The 18,358-nt window shown below is 30.6% G+C and overlaps 2 protein-coding genes across 2 annotated transcripts in view; one reads left to right on the top strand and one right to left on the bottom strand.

Annotated features, from left to right (window-relative positions):
* The window catches only part of Dok (docking protein homolog), a 246,996-nt gene that overhangs the window by 89,368 nt on the left and 139,270 nt on the right, over positions 1-18,358 (bottom strand). The gene's annotated exons all lie outside the window — the stretch shown is intronic.
* mspo (M-spondin) overlaps positions 10,489-18,358 on the top strand; it is a 30,571-nt gene continuing 22,701 nt past the window's right edge. Inside the window, exon 1 of the mRNA XM_089703292.1 lies at positions 10,489-10,672. The gene's annotated coding sequence lies outside the window, so the exon portion shown is untranslated. The remainder of the gene's footprint in view (positions 10,673-18,358) is intronic.

The following is an 18,358-nucleotide window of genomic DNA, read 5'->3' as shown; positions in this document are numbered from 1 at the left end:
ATAAGATTGTTTCGTCGGTATAATACAGGGTGTCTCAAAAGAAAGTTTATAATTTGTGGATGAATTTAAAAAAAAGTAAGCGGTGGATAAAATTTTTTTTTATTAATTATTAAAGTGCATAATATGGGAATTTATTTCTTAAAAATAATATCGTCCAAATGCAGTCCATTGCGTTCACGGCACTCATTTAATCGAACAGTAAAATTACAGTATTTATGACAACTCGGCAGGTAGACACAGTGATGGCTGCCATTCCCGTGCCGGATATTTTCTTTTAAATGCTGTATTATGAGACACCCTGTATTATGAATATTTTCAATAAGTTCAAAATTATATTATATTAAAATTGTCAGTTATAATTATTATTCTACTTTGGATTTTATAACTACGTCCTATAGTAGATAGTAGATACATAATGTTACACTATGTTAAGCAAATCTATTCCTATGAATAGCTTAATTTATCCATCACATCGTATTAATTTGTTTTAATAGGATTTGTCGCTTAGTTCAGAGTTTACAGTTGATTGGAGGCGTGCTATAAAACTTATAATTGTATTATTCGTTCCAATGCTATATTGAAACATTTTTTACGTAATTTAGGTATTAAATGTTTTTATTCATCTTCATTTCGGGATAAACGTGATAAAATAAATTCGGGATTGAATGCCTTGTCAGTGTCATCTATTAAATGTCTCCTTATTTCATACTTTAGCCCAATTTTTTGTATACAATTAATTATTCTAAACACTTAGATTCTAAACATTTGTTGTTTCTTCTCGATAATTTTTAATATAATACACACATGTGGTCCAAAATTATATTAAATAGGTTTAAGTTTCATCATCCGTCATAAGGAGTTATTAAAAATCTCAACCATATTATTTCAATGGAATAGTCGACATTCTCAATTGATCAATATGTTTCCACAAAGCAAGTACCATTTCTTACTATTCTCCTTACAGTATTCTCACATAGAGAAATATATTGAAAATCGATACGTCATACAAAACGAACTATTAACTGTAAAGCAATGCAGCGATGCGGTTTCTATAGCAGCTATGAGGCTCATTTGTTCACAACTGTAGTATATTTATTGTCACTGTATGCATAGCAGATTTCCCAAGGGTGTGTGGACGTTGTTTAATGCAAAAGATGAACATTGTTTGAAATCCTTGATACAAAATTTATTTTAAAGCATTTTTCATACCGTTTGTTCGTTTTTGACCGCTGATTTTTATATATCTCTGTGATATATTTTGTTATCGCGCTACTAGTTCAGCTACCTATGTATCCATTTGTCAAAAATTATTTTATAAAATTTACTAGTAACATAAAGTGAGCATCGAGTTTATAAACACCATCATGATATTTAGAAAGTTTGGTTATTTGTTTAAACAGCATTTTTTTTATACATGAAACTAGTAGGTACTCCTCCGTCCTATTCGTAAAGTCCTGTTTCAGTTCTCAATAATTGTTATTCATCAATTACCAAATTAAATGATTAATGTTCAAACAGTTTCAAAATCGGTCATGGTATTTGACAACGCAATTGTAATAGGCACCATATTGATTCAAATATTATGTTTCTCTCTCCCTAAAGCGTTAACAAAGGTAAACAAAACAATAATATACCAATATACATTTTGGATCTCATATAATTCTCAAGCTCAAGACTTCAAGTGGTTTGGGGCGTACGTAGATCTTTTGTTTTCCTCGCTTTATGGCTAATATTTTGTCTCTATTCAAACTTGAAGCATTTTATCTTGTCTCAATGGATTTCGTCTACGTTATATTATACCTAATTCAAAGTTACTTTACAACTTGGCATTTTAGATTGATGGTGTTGAGATTATTTTTAAATCCTTCAGTTAAATGTGCCTGATTAGGTAGATCATACAAAAATAACGATAGCTGAAATTTTCTTAAAATTCTTACGATTAAAAAGAATAATATTCCCGCCCCATTATGCCTGTAGCATGTTTAATGTGACAGCATAACGGTAACAAAAGTGAAAATAAAATATTCTGATAAAACTATTGTAGAGCTAACTGATCTAAAAAATAACATTGTAGAAAATCTCTATTTTATGGTTATTTTAGTAACGTATAAATAGAAGAAACTATAAGTAAATAAGGAATGAAATGATTATAATAGAAATATCCGTACTGCAGATAATTGCTTTGATAAAAGGCGTGTGTCAAAGGCAATATTTGAAACGGAATGTGTAAAGTTCTTTATTTCTAATCCAAGCTCCTCTTTATTTGTCCCACATACTGAAATAAAAAAAAATAAAATTGAAACATAGAAACTCTTTTACACCTGAATCGGAAAAACGATATAATACCTGAATAAAGTACGTCTGTATGAAGGTATTAAAAAATAATAACCAGGTATGGCAATCTCACATTTTATAGATAAACTAATCACTTTTAAATGTATAGATATTAAATGCCTTTGTAAATTGATTCCAATTTCTATATAACAAAAAGGATGTCAATTTTACAGATAAATAAACCACTTATTCGATCGTCACCTTCATCAAAATATGACAATTATTCCATAAAAAATAAGTACGAAGCAAAATATAAATCGACTTATAAATATTTAAAATGTGATTATTATGTATTAGCTCTTTTTATGATTTTATAAGAATTCGCAATTACCATTTTTATAGTCTAGATAGTGATGAATAATAAAGTACATGTTTACTTTCATGTATCTCTTCTATACTTAATCCCAATATATGTTTTTTTATATATTATAATAAATTTGATGACATATACATATTACTATTTTCTATCCTCTTTTCCGATTGTTTGTACAAATACTTAAATTCGTTTTCATTTGACGACATTATTTATATATCAAGTGACGAGGGGTTGCATCCCTCGTCAAAAAACCTCGTAATAGCTTTATTTTTTGTTACATGCTTTCAAAGATAAACTGGCAACATAATATTTTTCCCAGATATCCCATTTTCTTCGATATTGTGGTCATTTAATCTATCAGAATAACATGAACTATTGTTTATTACTAACGAGCAGTTGGAAATACTTACAATATAAACACCCCTTCAAAGAACAATAATTGTTTTCTAATAATTAATAGTCTATTGTGATTACAAAACACTAACAAATAATATTTTTAAACATAGTTTAAAATATTATTTATAACTAGCGGTCCGCCCCGGCTTCGCCCGTGGTACATATGAAAAATAGATGTTGGCCGATTCTCAGACTTACCCGATATGCACAGAAAATTTCATGAGAATCGGTCCACCCGTTTCGGAGGAGTATGCAGACTAACATTGTGACACGAGAATTTTATATATAAGAGATATCGCGTCACATTTTAAAATTGTCAGTGTAAGTTACAGCATATTTCCTTTATACTCTTTCATTACAATATTATTAACTCGACCCACGCGACACTTCTACTCTCAAAAGGAATATTTTTCCCATTCTTACTACGTTTTTCATTGATGCTACGCTCCTATTAGTCGTAGCGTGATCTCAATGAATGAACTATTCAATAAATACAACTCAATTTATAGAATTCCCGAGATAAATGCATTAAAATTCCAATATCTTTTAGTCACAATCGAAATATATCGACGTATCTTTATATTGTGTGTAGAATTGTATTGTTACGAAATGCATGAATATGTATAGGTGTTATTGAATACACTGTCTGCGTTCTAGTGATTGCATCATAACTGAATATCGGCACTTGATAACTAGGTGTGGATGAAGAGCTAGAAATGTGATTTCGATTGTGTTTCACGTCTTTGTTTTGCTTCTTTTTGTATAGGCGTGATTCGATCAAACAATGGGGTGGTTTTTTCATACTTTAAATTTTTTTTTGCACAAATTGGATTACCTTTAAAATATAGGTGGCAAAAAATCCTTTATTTTTTTAGCATTTTTTTCATTTCAAAAGCTTAAAATAAATCATATATGTATTTACTTGTACGTTGTTTTACTGATACTTTTTTCAATATTTTACGTAAATGCACTTTGCTCGTTGTGCTCTTTTATTAATTATTGTATTGTGTCCTTACTTGTACTTCTCTCTGTGGTGCACAATAAAGTATTTTTGTTTGTTTGTTTGTTAAAAGCTCTAAATTATTCTTAAAATTATAAAAAATATTAGTTTGCATTTGCATAACCAGCTCTTGCGCTGAACAAAATGAAGATCATATCAAACTACTGACAAAGGTATCTTGATTAACTGTTCGATAGTAATTAAACAATCTCTATGCATCTATAATTGGGAGGTGCACTGACAGTGTAAATTATTGTATGTTTTAAAACAAATTCCCTTTCAGCGTTGTCTTTAATTAAATTATAAGCTTATCATGTATTTTTTTTTAATTTGTCTTAAATATGTTTAAAATAATATGATAATCTTGCTTTGACTTTAATATAATTCTGAAACGTATAACGTATTTGATTTACTTAAGAAACATTGTTAACAGTTTTTCTTATAAACTGCTTTCCGTTTAGCATACAACCTAATTTCTTAAATAAACTACTGTTACTTATACGCGGGATAAAATAATGTACATTTTTAGGCACGCATTAAAGATAACCCAAAGCCGTATGTAACAATAAATAAAGGGTGGATTACCGCCTCTTGAGAATGAAGGCTAACTACAACATAGTTTATTATTATGAAGTTTACGATTTACATATAATAATAATAGTTTAAAAAAACTAAAAAACACGCTTTTAGTTCGGTTTTCTATAAAACGCGTGTTTTTTATTCTTTTTTAACTATTATTTATTTTATCAAATTAGTGTATTGTCATCGGTCTTAAATAAATCTACAAAGTTTGAACGAAATCTGGCCGTTTAAAGTGGGTCAAAATCGCGCCCAAAGAAGTCGGTTACAAACTTACAAACATACAGGTGAAGCTAATATAAAGCGTGTAAAAAAATACAGCAGAAAATCCAATACAAAACTTATTATCTCCGTATTTTTCAGTAAATTGGATTTATCTCTCAGCTCATTAAACTAAACTTTTTGTTTATCGACGACCAATCTTTCTAGCACAAAATATGCACATAATAATGCACTTCGGTGATTTGATAAAGCATTAATATAAAAGAGCTCGCTTCGTGGGAACAATTTGCATGAAAAATTTCAACGTATTCACTCAGGACAATGGGTATAGATGATATATCGGCTATCTTTGTTCGTTGACCACGATGTTGCGCTATAGGTAGTTATTATGAAGTATGTAGTAGTATTAAAAAATTATATGCATTAATTAAACTAACATTTTTGGTTGAAATTTAGATCTAAGGATTGTCTTGTATCTAAAACTGAACGTAATTTATTTTAATTAAACTTATAACTAAAACATTAAAATAAGTAAATATTTTTGGTAATTTGATATTTTAATAAAGGAGTAGTGCAACAGATCTTCTCAGATTTAGGTAAAATTAAATGTAAAAATATTAAATAAAAACATCTGTTGTTACCACTACAGCCACAAAATATGAGAGCTTTATCGAAACCACCAACCTCGTAGTTATATTAATAAGCTTTTGGAAGAAAATAATTTCATAATATTCTGTAAGTAATTAATACTTCTGTAAATTTCAAACTGCACTTTATATGTAAGGGTATTTTATGCGTCATATTATATGTTTTCTAACATGCTTTTTATAAATCGTTCAGTAAGGTTAATTAAAATGCTAAAATAAATGAGTCTTTCTTGTCAGCATGCATTTAAAAATACATATTATATGTATAAATTTTATAAAGTGTATCAAATAACATGCCATAGTACCATTTTAGTGACTTATATGATTTTTAACAACCAAAATGCGGTTAACGCGCTAAATAATGGGTGTAAACTATTTTCCAAACCAATGTAATAAATACTAGCTTATGGGGAGGCTTTTCGCCATTGCCATTATAACACGTACGACAATATCATTAACGAGTGACCATTGCCATCACGTTTTCAGTTTCAATCTGGTTTTAGTATACCCATAATTCAACTACATCCTGATTTATTTCAAAAGCAAACAATTTAGAAGTTTTGCCTAATTTTATTTAAAAATAACAATATAGTCTTAATTATGTTGTCACATAAACAATGCATATATTATGAATGATGGCTAATATCAAAAAAAGTATTAAGCCACCTAATACAAACCAACAGGACCTGAAAACTTGATTATAGTTTTATCTTTATAAAATGAAAAGTTTTCAAAGAGTTTAAAGAAGAATATATATTATGTACAATAAGTACTCTTCATTTTCAAGAATCTTCAAATTTCAACAAGTTCCAAGATTGGGAAAAAGTTTAGATAATTTCGTTATAACTTCAAAGTTTCATTTTAAGACATTTAAGATCGTATATTTTATACTTGAAATTCTTTTAAATTTTAATACCCTTCCAAAAGAGTTATAGCAAGCTGTAACTGACAGTTTAATGTATAGCTCGTTTAATATTGTAAATGCATGTTCTTTTTGTCTGATATATTTTTATAGTTGCCAAACATAATAATATTATAACATACTTGGTTTCCACCCGCGGATTCACTCGCGAGGTCAAAGGGAATTCTCACCGGAATGAGATGTTGAACCGGTGTAAAAAAAAATTGGTTGTCTGTAAAGTCGGTTTACTGGCGATAGTTGAACGTGACAACGTCCGATTGTGCTTCTTTGTCGCTCGTTCCGCGCTCTCGCTTGCACTTCAAGCCTTACATGGAACGCTTCAGAGCAAGGTAACGCCGCATGAGTCATGTTTTTTCGTGCGTGCAGCCGGCTCTATCGAATAATAAGACGTTGTCACGTCAAAAACACTTATTTCACTCTCAGCTAACACAAAAACCATCATTTCATCAATTGGTTTATTTGCTATCACACGTTATTGAATAAATATCAAATCGCAAGCTACAAAATATATATTTATCTTATCATTTGAACTCTACATATTTTTATCAAGACGTAGCATTCTCTAGCGTAGAGCTACGCTATACTACGCTTTTGTAATATCTCTATCTACATATCCAAAAAGCTCTTTCACGTGTGTATACTCTTACACGTGGAAATGAAAACTATATTTTATTCCAATATAATAATTCACAGTGAACATCATACTTCGACTTTATTTTGGGACTTTAAAGTTTCAATTTACTTTTAATCTCAAGATATCTCCTCGACTCTCAAAATATAAGTATTATTGTGTGGAAAAAAAGTAAATGACATCGTAAAGATTGAACATTACACGGGCCATTTCATTTTCATTGTGGCTAGCTGTTTTATGTGCAATAAAAACGCGTGTCACGTACGACTTCTATTAATATGTATGAATTTCAGACATATTTTTGTTCGGCATTGAAAAACAAATTGAGTTCCTAAGGGCACCACGGCAGTTATGTCTTTTTAATTAATAAATTGCACATCTTAATTATACCTACCCTTATATTAACGACCAGTCTTCGTATGTTTTTAGAATGTTGAAAGACGGGCATTGGTCATTTAAATATTATTATGGTATTTTTAATAACGTAAAAAATGTCATGTCCGAATAACTTACCGTACCTATAGATAATAAATACAACAAATTAAATTGAACGCAGAAAAACAATGCAGAAATATAACATTCAATTCGCAACTTGATATTTAAACGAGTTGAACAAATAATCCGATATATTTTTTTCATCGTAGTTCGGTTTTATATTATGAAATTCGTATTGAATTGGGCATGCGGTATGAATCAATCGATTTATGGCGCCCAAGGGAGTCATGTTCCTTGGTCAATTTATGGTATCATGTCAATGTTTACATATTCAACGGTTTATGTGAACGCTTAGGTACTGGTTTCTCAAGATAACCAATGTCTTAGGCCTACTAAAGTCATTAAATTGGTATTAACTGCTTTACTAAAATAAAACACATTCGTTGGTGTTTGCGGTTTTCCGACGTAGTGTATATAATGATTTCCATTTGTGCCCTTTTATAAACAATATTAACATCGCGTAATGACACTATCTTGAAACTAATATGTGGGTTGTGACAAGCTTGTTTGTTTGTTAATTCTGAGTAATTAACGTTTAATACTCTCAAGTTTGTAATTCTGGTTACATTAAGTGACTATTGATATTTTAGACTGAGTCATTAACCGTTCAATATAATCTATGTGGTTGGTTTGTATTTAAAACAATATACGAGTCCAATGAAAATATGATTATAGATGAATGAATATTTTCTTAATTACCATTATATTATGCAGAGCTAGATCGTAAGAGCTACAACTAAGAGGGAGACCACTTTTTCAATATAATATATATCTATATTATATTCTCTCGTCTCTTAGTCTCTGCCAAATCGACCGGCCTAACATTTTAACTGCCTATTTAATTTGAATATGAGCATCACCATGTTAATCTACATGTGAGACTTCAATGGCTAGTTCCACAATTCCTGGATTTGTTGTGTTTAGTAAGTTCAATAGGGAATGCTAGGTTAGATGAATTTTACATAATACCCGCGAGGTGCGACCCCGTCATTGCAAGCGGCTCGACGGACCATAGTGGAGTTTAGTCGGTAGTCCACTGTTTTCAGTGAAAATCTGACATAGCCAGGGCCCTTTCCTGATGGGTCTTGGGTATTGTGAATGCATTTTCCACTTACAAAACAGGCATTATTTGTACTTATATTAATTGTTTTTATATTCTGCTAGAAATTGGCATTTTCTGTCAATATTTTAGCTTGTGTTTTCATAATTTAACCACTAGGTACAATTACAATGCCTAATGTCTTTGCTTTCATTTGCAGTAAAGGCAAACAAAAACTACTAAGCTGAAACTTCAGAGATAGGCAATAATAGATATTATCCAGTTGCAGAGAACAATTTCACAATTGGCTGGAAATATAAACAGATCAGTAGGAACAGAGCCGCATAAAATTTTATGCGTACGATTATCGACGATTCAGCAGCTAACAGGATAAAAACAACGCTCAATTCTGTTCTACTAGTTTTGTATTTTTGCGTATTTATTAATTTAGCAAGTGTAGTAGTGGATGAATGTTCTCAGAATAATGATATGAAGTATGTGTGAAATAGAATATTAACTGAAGAAAGCACGCACTTTCGATAAATGTTGAAATATGTAATATTTAACTGTAGGAATACTTCGTTATATTACGAATCTGTCAAAATAATAAATAATTATATTGATGTCATTGTGAATTAACATCATTTTATTTTTTGGCGAATAAGTTAATTGTTAGTATGGGAAAAAATCTAAATATCATAATCAAAGTTCATAGTGCCCTATTTATTATAATTAAAATTTAAGTTCTCATCCTTACGAAAACTTATCCTCTAGAATATGCATCTGTATAATATGAAATACATACTTTTAATAAGAACTAAATATAGGTTTAATATTTTTGCTTTCGGTCTTTTTAATGTAGGCTGATGTGAGTTTACACAGACAACATTACCCCACAGTCGTTAACGTGGGAATAAAAAAAAAATATGGTGTTGTCGTATTGTTTAACAAACACTCGTCAAATTGGTCATTTAGGAATGCCATAATTGAACGTCGTTTAGCTAATACAAACAAAAAGATAAAAGCATTAAAAACAGCTATAATCACCTAAATATCATAAACACAGTGCAAGATAAAAAGACAATAAAAATTATTCCAATGTAGCTCGATGCGATTCACATCGATTCCTTTGTATTAAAATCGCATTTCTTTTATTAAATTTGTACAACTTGAATCGTTTTAATTCCACGATCGGCTTTTTGTTGAAGCTGCGAAGATTCGCACCTTTTCTCATTGTATAAAATCTTTGCCGTGAAATAACTTTGACGCTCAAACGAACGAGCCTTTGAACGATTTTTTTGTTCTTCCAATGTTTGTCCTTAATAGAAATGATGTAAAGATGTCCTTTAAAAAATTTTTTAAGTAAAGTATTTTTGTGCTATTAAAATTATGGTACGATGAATCGCTTTAATGTTAGGGTTTTTCTTAAGTGGTGGATTGTGTGTTAAAATTTCAATGGACTGTCTCTTATTTATGGGTATTATATTAATAAGTAAAGGTATATCAAATTGCGTATATTCCAATATAAATTATTTGAAGATGTTTTCTTTTAAAAATGTTTGGTGATTTGAATTTTAATAAGAAACAACCTGATGAACTTCATCATCTTATAATTAGAATTTTCAGTAAAGTTTCGAATAAAATAACGATCAAACAATATCAAGATAACATAAAGTGACAGAGTTCTGCCCAAGAAAACGCTAACTGCCGCTGTCACTCGAAACTACGAAAAAGCTCACGCACAGAGCTTCTGTTATCCTATTACACGTACACGTAGACCACAATAAACATCTAATTCTTTCCTGCGCACCTCTGCACCCTCGTTCATCCCTTTCCTTCAGATAAGCCCGTCCCGTTCTAACCAAGTTCGGGTCGGAGCACTTTTAGCTCCCTAGTTACGTCCGCGAGCTCGTGGTATGAGGACGTGGGTATCGCTCGAATGTCCGATCGCAATTTGCTTTGCCGGGTCTATTACTGAAATATCGTTGAAAACAACATAACGACCGTTGTTACACAGGCTCGTTTAGACTATGCGATAATTACACTTGTGCGTTTAAGGATATAGGAGCGATGGTTTTTAATAAATAATTGGTAAGTGTTATGTTTCAGTGCATTAGATATAGACTAGAAATTGTGATCATATTGCATTCATTTTTAATAAGCTAGATACTAGGGGCTATCTCGCACTGAATTGTGCTTGTTAATTTTCTTTCATTATTGTTTGTTATCATGAATTGATTTGTTTATTATGTTTCATTCATAAAAACGTAATTAATACGACTCTTGTAGCAATGGAGCTTTATATCAATATCATGTAGAGTTCACCACAGGTAGTTTCAACGTCCAACCATTTATATTCTACTATCTACTCAAATTTTATTGTACTGTAATTTTTATTCAATTATTATATATTTTCTACTATGATGAGAAATGCAAAAGCGTAAGATATTTCTCAGGTTTACTTGCAATTATTTTGTCAATACCATAAAAAATACATTATATTAATTTTCAACACAAAATATGTTTTGTTTTGATAAATCAGTCATTTATTTATCTTTGAAGGAGCATATTTTTGAAATAATTACTTAATTAAAATAATATCTAGCTATACGCATTCTTATAACATTTTATACTAACTCATCAGAGCAGAAAATTACACAATTACATTTTTTTTAGTTGGAACAACAAAAATATACTTACTGGATTTCAAGACAAATTGCTACAATTTATTTATATTCTTAATTACTTTCACGTCATTCACATTAACACACATTTATAAGTTTTAGTTTTAATTTTATTTTGGTAGCACAATTTTTACTATTTCAATGTTTTAAATATTCACCTACACGCTGACTATTATTTTTTTCTCATTTTCGCAACAGTTTTCACTGCTGCGCTCCTATTGACGGTTTTTATGTTATGTATAGGTAATAGGTATGGCTTTTACCCTTTCTTGATAAAATGACTACCCGACACAAAAATCTTATCAATAAGAACTGCTAATTCCTGCGATCAATGTGTTCAACCATACAAACAAATATACACTTTAGCTTCAGCTTTTCTTATGAAATAATATGCAATTATATCATGTAGCTATATTTTAACAAAATCAACAAAACCAATTACTAATCATATAGGTACTGTAAACTTTTCCTTCTCATTGTTCATTTTATATTTTTTCCTCTACTGTACCAAAGGTTGTCTGGAAGAAATCGCTCTTAAGCGATAAGACCGCCATTCTTAGTTTAAGCTATATTTAAGTGTTTGTATTTATTTTTTATTCACTTTAAGTGCAATAAAGGATTGATAAATAAATAAATAAATATATTTTTATCGGTAGAAATACAGATATAATAAACTTATTACAGTATGGCTGGCAAAGCTTCTCTAGGGCAAACCAATAATAGTAAATTTTCAAAGCTACCATTAGAATATCAATATTAAGTGAAGCCTGCAAGGGTTCGACTTGAATTATTAATTTGGCTTTCAAATTAAAGATAAGCTTCCATTTTACGATATGATTTCTGGCGAATATTGCTTCGATAATTTATTAATAAGCTGTATTGTGGCTTAAAGGCTATTTGAGGCAACAAAACAGCTTTTATTGGAAAGTTCTCGAAATTATATTACTCTTATTTAATGTACTTATTGAACTACTTTCATAAGAATTTGCCTTTTGACTGTTTGCTTATGTTATGTTTGTTTTAACTTTTAGAAGAAGTCTTTAGAATTAAAATACATATAAGCGTTTTGTGAATCAAAATTAATAGCTCTATTATTCTGTTAAAATTGCTATAACAATAGATATTCATAAGTTATAAGAAGGAAGGAAGGAAGGTTTAAGAACAAATACGGTCGATAATGCAACGTAACATTAAATCAATACGTAGTTAGAGTTTTTTACAAGAAATACATCCTTAATTGTGTTCTAACAGTATTTTTGCTTAATAATATTAATGGCATAACTATGCATTTAACCTTAACGAATACTTTCCACCTGAATACGAATAAACCATGTATAAAATTCTAGTAGTAACAGGCACGATGAAATTGCAAACATTTGCTAATGAAAAACAATCTCAAAATTGTAAGCAAAGTGCGTATCATATTCGAACGCCATACAAAAATTTATATAATATATACGACGCTGAAAATTAAAATTTTCCTGCAAGAATTTTTTCAATTGTGCAAAAAATGTTAGCGCTCTGCCTCCATTAGGACCTGACACACACAATGATTTAGTACGCCCAAGAGAATTATTATGATCATAATTTTTGCACAGTCAACTTTTAACTTTATTGTTATTGCTCTGAAACTTTTTTTACGTTTTTGTAGCACATGTTGCCTGGAACGTAACGTAGTGAATCTGGTAAAAGACACTTTTTACGCTGGTTTTACTGTAGCAAAGGTTATAAATGATTTATGATTATTACGCAGATTTGTCCAATATATTCATATGAACTGTAGAAGTCGTATTTGGTCTTAAAAGTTTATCTTTATTAATGATATTATTTTACAAATATAAAAAAGAACTTAGACCAGAATTCATCAAACACGTATTGGTGAATTTTGGTCATTCATTATTTCTTGTCTAAACTTAAATAACATATACCTATTTGCACTTATCTTGCATTATTATTCAAATGACTATTGATGGTTTATACGTGTCAATTTAGGCATCCACGCTGAAACCGTCAATACAGCAATAAATTTCCGAAATATTTTTATCTTTAGTGATTCAGCAAATCTCACGTTCGGCATACGTAAATAAAGGCTTCCTCGTATATGCTTGTCACGCTCAAGCGCCGTAAAGCGCTTTGCAGAAATTGAAAGTGACTTTGCCTGTAAAGTGTAACGACTGAAGCGCTGAAATATCAATTTATTCGGATCCTTCGAGTGTTAGCGTTGACAGATGTTGAAAATATTAAAATAGTTTCTGCTATTTACATTATTCGATCAGTGGATATTTTCATGAATATTTTATTTGGACGAATTGCAAAACATTTATATTTACATTACAAAATATCATCCCATTAGATTGTTATTTTAGTATAAATTCACCGTTCAAGATTATGTATTAGCCCATAATAGGTACTTTTTGATTGAGATTAAGTATCCCTTATTTGACTGAGTTAAGAAGTTGGCTGAAATTACGTTTAAGTAAGATAATCTGTTTCCAAACCTGATTAATTTGTTTGTATACTTATATCACGAATGAAATAATTCCGCATTTGAAAAGCAGACAAACGAAACATCAGAACAAAGTTGATTTAATCTGTGTATGAAAACACATAGGCCCTTAGAGAAGGACAGAGGCTATAAGTTAGTCGGTCGAAAGTTTACAACATCACATTATAATGTCGAGTCAAACAAGGATTAAGCTTAAAGCTAGTGCGTAATATAATATTTGGATAATATTTGCATTAAAACAAAACATGAATTATGTATCGAATGAAACAGATTCACAGACAGACAGCGTTGACATGAAGAAGCTGTCTATGAATCCTCTATATTTTTATGAAAAATAGGCTCTACCTTACGGGTTGTTATCTTTAACCTCGCTAGTAAGCGTTACTAGAACTAATTATTTACTATTATAATATAATATTGGACTTGCCAAAAATACGCAGACTGTAGTTCCGGAAATATGATGAATGGATACAGTAATGAACAGAAGATATTTTGTTGTAATAATAAATAACCCCTAGCCCTCTTCGTTTTACGTTCTCTACATTAAGTGTGCTAACGTAACCTAAATTCTTAATATAGTATGCTCCATGGTAAGACCTCCCTGATATATGTATGTAAATAAATCATAAATCGGATAATAAACTTGAAATATTACTCTTCTCTATACTAATATTATAAAGCTGAAGAGTTTGTTTGTTTGAACGCGCTAATCTCAGGAACTACTTTTCCGATTTGAAAAATTATTTCGGTGTTAGATAGCCCATTCATCGAGGAAGGCTATAGGCTATATATCATCATGCTAAGACCAACAGGAGCGGAGCCACGTGGGTGAAACCGCGGAGCGCAGCTAGTCTAGTATAAATTATAATCTGAAACATGTAGACGATAAAAGACCGCACCATTTTTCTAACGTTTAGCTATATAACATACTTAAATTTGATAGATATAGTCTTCAGTAATCCAAAGTTATTTTTTGCATACAAATATTTTATTCATGGTTAGTAAAGATGTAGACAAACACACTTATTACAAAGTGTATTGCGTAAAGCACCGTTCAGCCGTTACTATGACCCATTTCGAATCTATTCTCGGGTTAGCGTTTATCTAGACGTGTAGATCCGCTTTGATGCGATGCCATAATGAATGAACGTATATTTTTAAGAAAAAAAGATTTATGGCCAGGTACATTTGAATAAAAAAAAGTCTTCTTTATTTTTATTAAAATAACTATAAATAATTCATAATAGAATAATAAAATAATATAAACTAGAAAATAAAATATGATTATTTCAATGAAATAACATAATGCCTAATTTTATGTAAAAATTACTTTCCTATTGAACGGCGTGTAAAATGAACTAGCTACATCTATGAAGAGGATATTTTGTTAATTTGTCATGCTTCAAAGCATGGAGCAAGTAGCCAAAAAATATATTATTAACGTTGATTAAGTATTCATTTGTTTATTTTGAACAATACTGAGTTAGAACAAAAACTTTAAAACGATACGAATTAATTGTCAGAACATTAGCATACTGTTATATTATGCATTAAAGTTTAATTAATGAATAATATAACCTTCAAGAGGTCCACATGACCTGAAAACTAATTCAGGCCTAACATGTTCGGTTAAACAAATCCCAATAGGGCGATACTATAAAATATACTTTGGTAATAAAACCGACAGCAACCAAATAGATAGTTAAATGATCCACAAACAACATGACAATGCTTTTACTATTAACAACTGATGGACAGTTTCAATCAGGCAAAGGCTTTATACCAATGGTTTGACATTTCATTTATTTAAAACTAGCTGTGCCCGCGACTTCGTCCGCGTGGAATAGTGACTGCATAGTAGGTGACTTCTTAACTTTTATTGAATAAACACGTACTACCATAAATAATTAAAAGAACTGTTAGTAAAATTTATTACTATACTGAGCTAAAAAATAAAAAATAAATGCCTAGTTAATTTTCTACGTAAAATTTATTTTAAATTATGTCATATTATTTTTAGGCACCAGGAGGGAAGGGAGCAAATTTATTTTTCTTCCTTCCTTGTATGGATGTTTTTGACAATATATCATGCAGCAACTGAGCGCCGAGACAAACTTCAAAACGCAAAGGAATAGAATCCGCTATCGATACTATAGTCTGTCCACTATAAGAATTGCTTTTTGACAGCTCGACGGGTGATACCAGAAGTGATGTTCAAAAGATTATCGATTGTGATACCATTTTAATTATAAATTCAAAATATTATCATAAATCGAATCAGGTACGTAAATAATAATTACAACGTAAACGTACTAATAAGATATGTAATAATAAGACCACATATCTATGCATTGTATGTTAAAACTAAACTAAACTAATATTTTATTATTTATTGGTTTCTATTTTACAATTTTGTTGTCATTACGTTTAAATTATATAACTTAATAGAAGAGTTTTTCTGTATCGGATATATTTTACAGAGTATTTCTATCGATTATTTTAATCTATCGACCCATCATTGAATAATTTTGTGTAGGCATCACTAAGTGGGCGGGACCTGTCCATGAAGTACGATAATTATTTGTATGACATTTTAACATAGACAATACAATCCTACATGGGCGTGAAGCTGTCAAAAAGCAAATAATATAATGGACAGAGTATAATTGACATAAGCGTATGATGTTTTGCTAAGGATTTGTTCACCCTACCAACGACGACGACGACCACGAACAAAATTTTCATCCAGTCGCAATTTAACAAAATTGTACAAAACACAATTAGAATAAAATATTAAAATTTCCTGTCGTTCTGGTGCTTGGAATTTTTTTTTTTTGAGATCAATGAATGAAAAAATAGATTTTTCGTAGAAACGGTAAAATTATCTATAAAAAACTTCAAATACATTGTTTTCTAGGAGCCACCGTTTCTACGAAAAATCTATTTTTTCATTCGTTGATCTCAAAAATAAAAATTCCAATCACCAGAACGACAGGAAATTTTAATAATTTATTTTTAATTGTGTTTAGCACAATTTTGTTAAATTACGACTGGATGAAAATTTTGTTCGTGGTCGTCGTCGTCGTTGGTAAGGTGAACAAATCCTTAGCAAAACATCATACGCTTATGACAATAATTAGTATCGATAGCGGATTCTATTCCTTTGCGTTTTGACGTTTGTCTCAGCGCTCAGATCTTTCCTGTCTCACGCCTGTAGTAACTAAACCGTTTAGACCGTTCAATATAAATTAAATTAAAAAAAAACCAACGCAACGAAGAAAAGTGCATAGAAAAAGGAATAAATAATTTTACAAACTTCCCGAAGATCTTTAAAAATAAATACCATTTTAAATATTTATAAAAATGAAAATGTTGTGTGGTTTTATAAAAGTGAAACTTAGGCACAAAATTATCGTATTTGTACGATAATAATTATCGTACGGTTCCGAACACTGCTTTACACCTACTCGGCAGCCGACCGTCACGCGACATGCGCTACACAGACCAAAAAGTTTGAGACGATGTAATAAAAGTTTCACTTTAAAAAAAAAGTCATCGGGGCTGCCATACCATCATTATCATATCATATACAATTATATTTTTTTTATAATGGTACTTAATTTTAAAGATCGTCGGGAAGTTTGTAAAATTATTATTTATTCCTTTTCCTTCGTTGCGTTGGGTTTTTCTTTTTAATTTTTAAATTTTTAACTTCGGTTTCTTATTTTCATGTGATATTTTCAAGTGAGTTTTTGACCTCTACCTCCATATTACATTCCTACATCATATTGATATCTATAAGTTTGTTGCTCCTTGATATCTTTTAAGTTGGGCCGTAACCGTGCACAAATTGTAATGGATCACAGTGGCAAAAGAAGTGGTATCTTTAGGAAAAAAAATTGCCAAGAGCCAGGCCTATGTGGCTTTGAGTAGAGTTCAAAATTTCCAGGGTGTGGCTATCCTCCCGCTCCCATATCCCCCTCTTCTTTCACAGACTTTCAACCCTTCTCTTTCCACACCTAGTAAATGGCAGAACCGATTTTGATGTAAACCATATTATCTAATTATACCTATATGTATTATGTACACGTCATATCCTGTCGTTTGATGCTCCATTTGGTTTATTTATCTAACCACTGTCACCCCTAAATGTAATAAACGGATGAACCGATTTCGATAAAACACGTTGCTCTTTTATATTTTGATATGCCGCTTGAGTATATTATTTGATCACATTCGATTATTGTTCATTCCCACTTTTACCGCTGTAATCTAATAAATGGATAAACTGAATTGGATAAAAATATAACTAATATTTTTTCCCACATTCCCACTTTTACCTCTATATACATAGGTATAATAAATGGATGAAGTATGAACCGATTTTGATACACTTTATCTAAGAACCAGCGTCGGAAAATATGCTGCCTAACACGCATCTAATTCGTATTACCTGTTAGCGAGCTACAGTCGCACAAACAGACACACATAGCGGTCAAACACTTATCACCCATCTTTTTGCGTCGGGGGTTAAAAATATAATACGACATAATTTAAAGGACATTTTATGTATAAAATTTACCTAGA

The sequence above is a fragment of the Colias philodice genome, chromosome 14 (assembly GCF_061535455.1).
Source record: "Colias philodice isolate Cphi_HAF_F1 chromosome 14, ilColPhil1 Martin Lab GWU primary, whole genome shotgun sequence".
Lineage (NCBI taxonomy): Eukaryota > Metazoa > Arthropoda > Insecta > Lepidoptera > Pieridae > Colias > Colias philodice.
This window is presented reverse-complemented; position numbering and strand designations above follow the sequence as displayed.